Source organism: Ranitomeya imitator, chromosome 10, assembly GCF_032444005.1.
Source record: "Ranitomeya imitator isolate aRanImi1 chromosome 10, aRanImi1.pri, whole genome shotgun sequence".
NCBI classification, from domain to species: domain Eukaryota; kingdom Metazoa; phylum Chordata; class Amphibia; order Anura; family Dendrobatidae; genus Ranitomeya; species Ranitomeya imitator.
In genome coordinates, this window is record NC_091291.1 from 122,711,839 (window position 1) to 122,724,607 (window position 12,769).

The 12,769-nt window shown below is 39.4% G+C and overlaps 1 long non-coding RNA gene across 1 annotated transcript in view; it reads right to left on the minus strand.

Annotated features, from left to right (window-relative positions):
• The window catches only part of LOC138651153 (uncharacterized), a 38,763-nt gene extending 31,147 nt beyond the window's left edge, over positions 1-7,616 (minus strand). Inside the window, exon 1 of the long non-coding RNA XR_011315445.1 lies at positions 7,556-7,616. This is a non-coding gene — a long non-coding RNA (uncharacterized lncRNA). The remainder of the gene's footprint in view (positions 1-7,555) is intronic.
• Positions 7,617-12,769: the final 5,153 nt, after the last annotated feature.

Consider the following 12,769-nt stretch of genomic DNA (forward strand, 5'->3'; position numbering starts at 1 on the left):
CAGGAAAGATATAACAATCTTGACCTGCTGAGCAGGGTCTCCAGAGGAGCGAGATTTCAAGGAAAGAAACAACTTGCAATTGTTCCTAAAATTCAGAAAACTAGATCTATCTCCAGAAAAAAACTCTGGGATAGGAATTCTAGGTTCAGACATAGGCGTATGTACAACAAATTCTTGTATATTTTGAACCTTAGCAGCAAGATTATTCAGGCTGGAAGCCAAACTCTGGACGTCCATGATAAACAGCTGAGGTCACAGCCATTCAGGGATTAAGAGGAGGAAAAAAGCAGCCAAGCTGCAATTAATGCTAGGCAGCAAACACTGAAGAGGGAAAAAAAAAAAAAAAAACTTCCTCAGACTACTTTTCCTCCTACTTCAGCCAAAACGATGACCAATTTTTTCAGGCCGGCTATACTGTCATGATCCCAATGGCAGGGGATCACAAAAGGACAAGCACAAAAACAAAACAAGCTCTAGGGTGATGGAACCTGAGCTGACCGCGATCCTGAACCTAAACACACAACTAGCAGTAGCCGGGGAACGTGCCTACGATGATTCCTAGACGTCTCGCGCCAGCCGAAGGATTAACTTCCCCTATTAGAAGAAACACAGACCTCACTTGCCTCCAGAGAAACACCCCACAGAAATAGCAGCCCCCCACATGTAATAACGGTGAAATGAGAGGAAAGCACATACGTAGTTATGAAAATAGAATCAGCAAAAATGAGGCCCGCTAAAGCTAGATAGCAGAGGATACAAAAGTGAACTGCGCGGTCAGCGAAAAACCCTTCAAAAAACCATCCTGAAATTACTTGAACTCATGTGCCAACTCATGGAACATGAGGAGTAATTTCAGCCCACTAGAGCAACCAGCAGCAAGGAATCACATATCTGCAAGCTGGACAAAGACAAAAATAAAGCAAAACGTGGAACAGGAAAATCAAAACTTAGCTTGTCCTGAAGATAACAGACGCAGGGAGCAGAGGTAAAAAGACACGCTGATTACATTGATAGCCGGCGAGGAAATGACAAAAAAGCCAGGTTAAATAGGAAACTCCCATAACCTGATGGAACAGGTGGACACCAGAGACCGCAGAGAACACAAGTCACCCAGTACCATCAGTAACCACCAGAGGGAGCCCAAAAACAGAACTCACAACAGCAGGCGCCATGTTGTGTTTGGAGACCCCCTGATGTACCTTAACAGTGGAAACTGCCAATTCTAACTCCAACTTTAACACAGCACAAACCCCAACCCTAACCCCTGGATCACCCCCACGTAAGGGCAATGGGATACTCGGTACCGGGTCCTTCAGTTCCCTCAGCGAGGATGTCACGGTGGCCCGACCCGGACCGTGGCCCTATGAGGGGCGCGTGTAAACCAAAACAGAAAAAACACCCTAAAAAATGTTTTTAACCCTTGTCAGGCTGCATAATTTTACAACCTTAACAGGCTGCATAGGTACAATTGTACCTTCACATATACCTCCACTGTGGGAAGACTTTACTTGGTTTCAGAAACTAAAGTTCATTCAGCTACAAATGTTATGCTGATATCTATTGTTCAGTGTTGTTACTGGTCACTTATGTTGCTGTCAATTAAGTTAATTCAAACTGGGAGTGGCTTCTACTTGTCTTCCTGCCTCCCTCCTCTCATTAGCCATTTTGCTGTTCATCTCATTGCTGTGAGCACACATTTCTAGGCTTGTGAAGTCTTCAATTTCTTGGAAACGAAGGTAGGAAAGTCTCACAGCATCTAACAGCCAGTTATACCTTTATTCTCATTATGTGGGGACAGAACAGTCAAATTGTCTTTCAGCCTGGACTTGGCTTACATATATTTTGTATGAAACTTATCACTATAGGTATAATTTTTATACGAAAAATGGATAATAATTAGTATCTACATATTGTTTTACGATGTTTTATTTATATTCAGCACAAAATACGAAGCCAAAATTCATCTAGCAAGTCATCATGAGTGATAGTAATGCTGGATCTAGTTTCCGCCATAATCCAAGAAAACGTGTTTGCAGGTTAGTATAATTTTGTGAAAAGCCAATAATGTAGTATTTCGGAAAATTATTTATTTTACATTTTTTCATATTTACAGATTTACGTCTGACGAAATAATGCGAATGCTAGAAGAATCTGATTCTGAGCATGAGGATGAACCATATGTTCCATCTGATGATGAAAACTATGTACCACAAGTGGATGTTACTGAAGAAGATTCAGACATTGAACAAGAAATGGTCATAGAGCATGAAAATGAATACGAATCAGACGAAAGTGTTGAGGATGATTCTGTGCCTCAAAGTGCAGGCGACATTTGGACTGCTAAGGATGAAACTCAATGGTGCAGTAATCCACTGCCAAATGCACAAACAAAATCTCGTAATGTCCTACGACAAAGAGGTGGCCCTGCAGCAATCAGCAACCTATATACAGCAAAAGAGCTATTCAAGTCCATCATGACTCCCGAGATGTGTGACATCATATTACGGGAAACGAATCGAAAGGCCAAGAGAGTTTGTGATGCTTACAACAACGAACTGGTACAACGTTTTCCTGATTCTTCCAAACGGCCACCACAAAAAACATTCAAGCAATTTACTGAAACTGAACTTCATGCATTTTTGGGCATACTGATTGCTGCTGGTGTGCACAGAGCCAACAAAGAGAATCTGGAGGAAATGTGGAATGTTGCTGCTCTGCCTCTTATACGTGCAGCCATGTCTCGTGACCGCTTCAAGATGATACTCAGATTTATCAGGTTTGACAACGAAAATACACGTGCAGAACGTGTGCAAACAGATAAAGCTGCACCAATACGGGACATCTGGACAATGCTGAACAGTAATCTGGAGAGAGCCTACAAGCCATATCATTGTATCACCGTCGACGAGCAATTATTTCCATTTAGAGGTCATACTAAATTTACCCAGTATATACCTTCAAAACCAGCTAAATATGGCATAAAGATTTTCTGGGCTTGTGACTCATCAAATGCCTACCCTTTACAAGGTCAGCTCTACACTGGGAAACCAACTGATGGTCCTCGACAAGTAAACATTGGAGAACGAACAGTATTGGACCTAGTGAGCTCGTATAAAGGCTCTGGAAGAAATGTCACCACCGATAACTTCTTTACAACCATGGAACTAGCTAAGGTATTGAACTCCTGGAACATGACACTAGTTGGTACAGTGAGAAAAAACAAAAGGTTCCTACCTAACAACATGCAGCCTGCCAAAGAAAGGCCTTTATACTCGACAAATTTTGCCTACAATCATGATGCAACAGTCTGTTCATATGTACCAAAGAAGAACAAATCAGTCGTGCTTCTATCATCTATGCACATGACGGGAGAAGTTGAAGAGACACTAGCAGCCAAGCCAGAGATAATAAAATACTACAACATAACAAAAGGTGGCGTTGATGTTATGGATAAAATGTTGGGAGAGTACACTGTGAAACGACGAACATCACGTTGGACTTTGGCATTTTTCTACAATATGATTGATGTCAGTGGGTTAGCATCCTACATCATCTACAGAGAACACAATCCTAGCTTCAGGGCAAAGGATCAACGAAGAAAGTTCCTGAAAGATCTCGCAAATCAGCTGTGTATGATTGCAATTGAAGATCGTAGTACAAACAAAATGATAATGAGAAACCATTTTCTTCGAGGTGCAGTAGAAATGGTGCTTGGACGATGCATTGTGGTAGCATCGCAGCCAGCAGCTGGCCCCAAAATACCTCATGGTAGTCGTGGACCCTCCCCTGTTGTTGGTAGTTGCTATGTCTGCAGAGACCTGAGGCGAAAACAACGCAAGACTAGAAAGTCTTGTGTGGTTTGTGTGAAACCCATTTGCGATGAACACTCTGTAGCAAAGCCAACATGCATTACTTGCAAAGAAAATCAATAAAAAAAAGTTTCTTACATTTTCTTTTATAATGTAAATGAACAGTTTTTTACTTGTTTATAATAGTTAAATAGCATTATCATTAAAAAAAAATTTATGCTTTTTCCCTTGCATTATCTTCATTCAAAATATATGAGGTACATTTGTACCTATGCAGCTTGTTATGGATGCAAAAAGATCTCGACCCCTTATCTCGGAAGCGGGTGGAGATATTTTATTGAAATTTGGCCAATATATTCTGGACCAAAAATGTAGAGATGTCACGAAATTTCAGCCCTCTACGTCTTTTCAAAAAAAAGTTATTGCAATTTTAAAACGGAATAGTTACAATTGTACCTATTCAGCCGGATAAGGGTTAATGTATCATCATAAAATAGAATAATAAATAAATAAGTAAATAGAACTACCAGACACCAAAACTGATAGGTACTGGGTGGGGAGATGCTACAGCCGGAGTGCTACAGGAACTCTTTTATTGGAGAAAAATATTCCTGGCTAAATCCCTGTCAGGGCTCCTAATAGGCTGAATCCCTTCCTGACAGTGGAGGTTGGCACCCAATAAAGCGACTTGGCGCCCCCACTCAACGTCGGCTGTCCCTTCTAGCCCTAATCGGACCCTGGCATCTACCCACGCTGGAGTCTTGCCAGCGACCACAGCAAATGCACTGGCTGCCCTCCTTGATCTCCAGCACCACTCAATCCCAGGGGTGTAGGGTTGTTCCTCTTAGGCTTAGTAGTTCTCCTGTGGGGGCTGCTACCCACCAGACTTCACAGTGGCCCTTATACTAATTACATGTGTGAGTGTGATATATATATATATATATATATATATAATTAGTATGTGTATGTGTAGGTATGTGTATATTCCAATAAAAGGCAGTCCAGTCTCGAATCCTTTATAAGACTGACAGCATCGGCACTAATTGGACCTCATTGACTTTCAATTTGGCCCCTCGGGTTCTACCGGGATGTCTGTCATTTCACAGGAAATTTTGTTTTTCTTGTCAAATATGATAAAATACAAATGAGACCTCTGACGCAAATGTGTACAGAATGTAACACACTTTTATCTGCACGAAGACAGACAGGACTGCCAATGTCTGTCTGTCAAAGTGTTACATGCATTTCCACTTATCACGAAACGCGCAAACGCATCAACAAGGAAGCTCCCTCGTTTTATTAACTCGAGGGATTACTTTCGTAACCAATATTGTGTATATTCAGAGAGGTAGGCACATCTGGAAAGGCTATGTATTAGATAAGCCTTCAGGAACTGTATTTGTCTTTGCGCCTTTATGACAAGATAAGGGACTTTACAGTCTCGGGAATATCACTAAATCCTTGTTGGTATTGCATACACATAACATGAACACTTTCCATTCTAAATCTCATGCACAGAACAGCTCTTATTTGGTCACAGCTAGGGTTGAGCGACCTTGACTTTTTTAGGGTCGAGCCGGGTTTTGCGAAACCCGACTATCTCAAAAGTCGAGTCGAGTGAAATCGGCCGATTATGGCGAAAAGTCGAGGATCGACCGAAACACGAAACCCAATGCAAAGGCAATGGGATTTTTTTTTTTTTTTTTCTCTCTCTCTCTCTCTCTCTCTCTCTCTCTGGAAAAGGGAATCTAAATCTAATCAATGGTTCATGTGTTAAAACACAGACACACCAAGGACAATATTCAGATAAAAAGGTGATTGTGTGTATATAAAAGAAACATTAAAAAATCAAAACATTATATACACATACGTTAAATCAACAGCCACGGTGTTCTGTGAAAGAAACACCAACCAAAAACACGGATCGCCCAAATAAATATCTCAAGCAGAAAATCGGTAATAAAATGCCTTTATTAGGCAGAAATGGCAAAATAATAAAATTAATAGTAAAAAATGTGCACATATCAGGACAGAAGTTTTATATATATATATATATATATATATATATATATATATATATATATATATATATATATATATATATATATATATATATATAATATCAAATACAAAATGGCAGGCCCAGTTGCCTTATTTTACAATTCTATTCCTCACTTGTGCATACCAAACAACCTGAAAAAAAATTAATTAAATAAATTAATTTAGTAAATTAATAAAATAAATTAAATAAATTAAATTAACCCCTTAGTGATGGAGCCAAATTTTTGAAACCTGACCAGTGTCACTTTTATGTGGTAATAACTCTGCAACGCTTCAACAAATCCCAGTGATTTTCAGATTGTTTTTTCGTGACACATTTTACTTTATGATAATGGTAAATTTAGGTCGATATGTTTTGTGTTTATTTATAAAAAATATCAGAAATTTTGAGAAAAATGTTACAAAATTAGCAATTTTCAAACTTTGAATGATTATCTCCTTAATCCAGATGGTCATACCACAGCAAAACATTAATAAATAACATTTCCCTCATATCGGCTTTACATCAGCATCATTTATAACATGTTCTTTTATTTTGTTTGCATTTTAGGAGGTTTAAAAATGTAGCAGTAATTTTTCATATTTTCAGGGAAATTTACAAAATTTATTTTTTACGAACTTATCCATGTTTTAAGTGACTTTAGGGGTCTCATATATTGGGAAACCCCCAAAAGTGATACCATTTTAGAAACAGCCCCCCTAGACATATTGAAAACTGCTGTCATGTAGTTTATTAACCCTTCAGGTGCTTTACAGGAATTAATGCAAAGTGGCATGATAGAAATGAAAATGTGTATTTTTACCACCTAAATGTCTCTAACTTCTGAACAGGTTACAACAGCCGTCAGACTTTAAGGTCGCTATTTGGTCATGAATTGCCATGGCAAACATCAGGACCACACAATCATGATCTGAGGGCACCAATTGGGATAAATAGGAAGCCCCCACACTCTGTTAACCATTTATATTGATGTAGTCACTATTGACAGCAGCATCTAAGGGGTTAAACAGATTTGGACGGTGCAAACACTGATCGTGGCTGATGCAGCAAGTTGTCAGCTATAGTGTACAACCAACAGATGCTGGATTGTCATCTGTATGGGGAGGCTATCCTCTTATATCTCAGGTCAGTTAAAAGACGTATTGACTGTCATTAAGGGGTTAATTAAATAAATTACAAGTGATATCAATATAGATGATAAAAAAAAGTGCAAATAATGTCCATAGACCAATGTGATAAAAATATAAGACAAAAATTGCAACAATGTGCCATGAAAAAGTGCACAGCGCAGAGCAGAAACTTTAACAGACCATTACAGTCGCCACATAGTTAATCCAAAAAAAACAAAAATATAAAGTGCAAAGAGGAAAAGTACCAAAATGATTGTAATGTACCTTTAAGGGATGCCACGTCCCGTCACTGCGCACCCCAGACAGAATAGATGATGTGAGATCAGGGCTCCGTGGTGGCCATATCATCACTTATGAACTCCTTGAAGATAGTTCTTAATGACATTGATTGAATGAATTAGACTGACCACCACAGATGGCGTCATTATTCCAGATACCTTAAGCCCCAGCTGGGACTTCTGTCTTCAATATACCTGGGTCAATCCTGGCTATTTTTCTATTTCTCAAGTGAGGTTTGATAAAGACCCGGGAACAGGGTCGAAACGTTACCTTACCTTGGCACTTCATTGTAGTGATATTTCCCTGTGGTGAATGTTCAATAAACGTAAAAAAAATTTTTACTTGCAAACTGAAGCATAAAATCCCTTTTTTTGAGTGCAGCTGCTTCTCTCACCCGTTTGACCTCTGGACTTAGTCCAGGTTCAGCCTGCACCTTATGATTACAACAGAGTGCGCGTCATTCATTATTTTAGTTCTGAGCTGATGGCACTGCAATTTTGAAGGGAAGTAAGATTGATATGTCTATCCTCTGATTCATTGTTTCTCTGATTCAGACCAAATAGCTAACAACTTTTTGCTAGTGCCCAAGCTCAAAGGGACTGTCCGTCTTAGAAAACGAATTACAAGGATTCTATTAGGGAGATTAGATTGGCTATTACCCGGGAGGGCCCAGAACATCCATGTATTACAATACCTACCTATATTGACCAGGCAAAAATCGGAATATTTAAACCCATCCCAAGTTCACATAAAAATTCCCTCAAAATATATGGAAATGCCTACTTTTGGGCAGACTTGCTAAAACTCCTTCCTCTATTGTCTCAGTAAAACTGTTTCTTTTCGGAAGTATATATTACGTAGACCAGTGGTCCCCAACCTTTCTGACCTCGAAAGCCACATTCAGCTCTGCAAGAGGGTCGTGAGCTCCTGTCCCACCTCACAGTAGTGGGAACCAAAGCCACCATTACGGGTATAATGATAGCCAAAGCTTTTCTACACCAATCACTCCAAAGCAGTATACCAAGATCCAGGGGTTTCCACCAAACCCCCATTCAGCAGTCTCCCATCACACACTCCCAACTCCATCACATCCAGCTTCAAGCACCTCCTCTGACCAGTAGTATCATCCTTTATCTAGCGCACCATACTTAAATTATCTCTAAACCCCCAAGACCAGTAGATGTGTACCCAAATCTGTTTTTCTCTGCAGGGCTACTCACAAAATTCACCATTTTGAGATGTGCTCGTCATACCAGTTTACTAAATCTGGAGCTAATGCACCAAGCTGGCAGACAGCCGTGAGCCACAATTCATGGGACCGCGAGCCACATGTGGCTCCCGAGCTACAGGTTGGGGATCCCTGATGTAGACCATTCATTGATCTCATTCATTGATCTCAATGAACCTTGTACAATAATTCCTTTGTTCTATGGTTCAGCTGTAAGGAGATTGAATGCTGCAACTTTGTATGCCACCATACATTGTAGATGACCCTGTGATTGGTTTATCAACCAAGAATCCATTTAACAAAGAGATTGTTCAAAGTTGACAAAACCCCTTTGAACCAGAAGCATTTCTTCGGTAATTCCTGAAAAAAAAAAACTGGAGTAAATTCAGCAGGAAAATCAAATTCACATAAAATAGCCAAAAGGTAAGATATACCTAGCATGACATTGTGGCTACCGGCCCGAATGGTAGTCCATATACTACATGAAGTTTCCAGGATCTCCACCCTGGTGTAAAGAGTCTTCCCTTTTACAACATTGTTATACCCTAGCAGAGTATTTGAGCAAGGGTTGCCCAGGTGGGACACATTTTATAAAAACAAAAACAAAAGTCAAATGTAAATTTCTAAAGTTATATTTTTTACTTATTTAGGGTTAATTTTGTTTTTCAGTCCTTTTGTTCACATTATCTTTTGATTTGCTTTTCGCATGACCCATTTTTTTCATTCAAAACATTCCATTTATATCTCACAAAAAGAGGTAATTGGGTCTTTATATTTTCATTTTATATGATAAATTTGATAAAACTTTTAGTTTTTTTTTCCAGACAGCCTTCTTGATTCGATTGCTTTTGGCAACGTATTTTCCTTGTGCCTTTTCAATTTAAAACTCATATTTTTTTGTACGCTTCTCCTCGCTAGTTTATTACAAAACATCATTGTACGTGTTCCTCTTTGTTCTTTAGTGCAGATATGTCTAGCCTTTGTTTTTGCTATTTTTACATTTTCCATATTTGATAGGATATACTAAGGCTAATTGCTCATTTTTGGTTCATGCCCTTAGGGAGTTGAATAGTTTAGCATTTGACTCGTTTCACCAATTTCCTTGACTACTTTTTGCCCCACCATTCCTCTACTCTCTCCCCAAGATAAGAACCACCCAAACACAATGATAATGGACCTACCAGAGATAAGCACCACAACAGGAATATATCACTTAAAATCTGCTTTTATTACATAATTAGAGTAGCAACAGTACAATCATTAAAAAATATATCATATAAAAACAAACAAACAATCAGTACGCACCACAGGACATATGAGAATAATATAATAGCAGCAAATACCCAGAATATATAAGTTTAGATCCCTACCACGGATGAAAAAATGTACTCTATTATTGATCACACTTGGTCTAAAAAAATGATCTATCTAAAAAGGTGCATATAGTAGGCAAAGATGTCAAGCTAAAAACAGTATTACATAGCAGAATTTATATGTGCTGTCTATTAGTGCTTATATATAAAGAGTAGTCCTAGTCTTTAAAAATGCTAAGTGCTGTGTTTATAACCAATAATCCAATGCGTATTACTATGTAATATATATATTATTTACCTATAAAATCCAAAAAAATAATTCCGTGCAAACAACTAAAATGGACTGCCAATTACTTAAAAGCATGTGTGAATGTGTAAAACAAGAAAACAACTAGAAAGTGCAATGTGCCAAGACAATTTATATATATGAATATATTATACTAGATTGTGGCCCGATTCTAACGCATCGGGTATTCTAGAATATGCATGTCCCCGTAGTATATGGACAATGATGATTCCAGAATTCGCGGCAGACTGTGCCCGTCGCTGATTGGTCGAGGCAACCTTTATGACATCATCGTCGCCATGGCAACCATTATGTCATCTACGTCGATACTGTGCCCGTCGCTGAATCAGAAACGTGAGATGTCTACGTCCTTTATGACATCATCGTCGCTGTGCCCGTTGCTGATTGGTCGAGGCCTGGTGGCCTCGACCAATCAGAGAGCCGGGATTTCCAGGACAGACAGACAGACAGACAGACGGAAAAACCCTTAGACAATTATATATATAGACTAGATTGTGGCCCGATTCTAACGCATCGGGTATTCTAGAATATGCATGTCCCTGTAATATATGGACAATGATGATTCCAGAATTCGCGGCAGACTGTGCCCGTCGCTGATTGGTCGAGGCAACCTTTATGACATCATCGTCGCCATGGCAACCATTATGACATCATCGTCGCTGTGCCCGTTGCTGATTGGTCGAGGCCGCCAGGCCTCGACCAGAGACGCAGGATGTCTACGTCCTTTATGACATCATCGTCGCTGTGCCCGTTGCTGATTGGTCGAGGCCTGGCGGCCTCGACCAATCAGAGACGCGGGATTTCTACGTCGATGCTGTGCCGGTCTCTGATTGGTCGAGGCCTGGCGGCCTCGACCAATCAGAGAGCAGGGATTTCCAGGACAGACAGACAGACAGACAGACGGAAAAACCCTTAGACAATTATATATATAGATAAGCATCTGCAAATGCCTACCAACTCAGATAAAAAGGTGCTGAGTGCTATGTAGAAATATATGACCAAATGCTCCTTGCCACAACAAATGCCTATTAAAAAAAAAAAAAAAAAAAATGAGCCTAAAACCAATAAGTGCTGCGTGCTGTGCTTAGGACACCCATATATTAGTGCCAAAAGAAGAAAGATGTCAGAAGAGCTGCCTACCCACTGCAGATAATCATGAAGCAGGGGAGTACTTGAAAACACAAAGTGCTCGGAGGGGATCTAAAATAGTATTATCATCGGTTATTACCTTGGGTAGCTGGGTCCTGTGGTCGCGCACCCCTAAGGGTAAAAATGATATATTTTTTAATGATTGTATTGTTGCTACTCTAATTATGTAATGAAAGCAGATTTTAAGTGATATATTCCTGTTGTGGTGCTTATCTCTGGTAGGTCCATTATCATTGTGTTTGGGTGGTTCTTACACTTTAGTGGTGGTGGTCATCACATATTTTCACAGAGTACCTAAAATCAATATACAAATAGTTTATATATTTATATTTCTTGTAGAGCATATCTTTTGATATTGTGTGGTACTTCTGTGTTTCAATAATATCTCTCCCCAAGATGTCTGGACACACAACTTCCCGAATTGCAGTTTTCCATTTTGTTTCAGATGGTTTTGGGTAGAGTCCAGGAAATTTGCCAACTCTTCTAGTTTAGGAGGTCTACCATGTTTCCAGCTTTTAAAACAGTAAGCAAGTTTTACATTATACCAAATTGTGGTCAAAATAAGAGCAAATACTTGCAGTCATGACACACTTTGTCCAGAGGCATTACGTCAAGCTCTTTGGACACCACAGCTACCATCTGTTATTTATAATACTGGTGTCTACTTCTTGTGTTAGAAGGGTCTACACATCTTCAGACGACACTGAATGTACCATATATAAAACCAGGGCAAGGCAGGACGGCATGGGACCAAAGAAAAGTAGAGTTAACAGGTTAGTTGATATGAATTAAAGCACCCTGAGAGCTAGGAAAGGCAGCAGAAAGGATAGTAGCAAGACTGTGATCAAGTGGAACCAAACCCACATACATGACAACTTGTGGTTATTTACTGTAAGAGCAGTAAGACCATGGTGCCCATTTTCACTAGGTTTTTTTTTTAATTAGAATTGAACAAGTTTTAAAAGGGTTCTGGAGTATAGTTATGATATAAGTTATGATGGTCCAACTGTCCAACCAAATCACAAAGGGGAGTATACTAGCAACACCACCAAACAGAAAACTACCCCTAACATATTACTCTTTATTAATTAACATAGGTAATGTCGTAGCTGTTTTCGTTCTGACCAATGTCAGCTGACAGATCACCAGTGAGGGCCAAATTGTAGAATTACGCCTGTCATTTTACAAGCGCGCTTGGAGACAAAAATACACCTCACACATTCTGTGAGCAAGTCACTTTTATCTAAAGTAATAGAGCAAGAGGCAATATTTTATACCATTTACAACAAATGTAACTCTTAATGCAATTCATGTAGCCCCCACCATCACCCAGGGTCATACTGACCTTTATTCTCTAACGTACCAAATAACATGTTGTGACTGACTATTGAGAACATACATTGATAAGAAGTGTAGTCTCCTTGAAAGGAGGCCATCAGACTACTGTGTCAACAGATTCTAGTAATTCTAACAATTAAAAGCAAAAGGCACT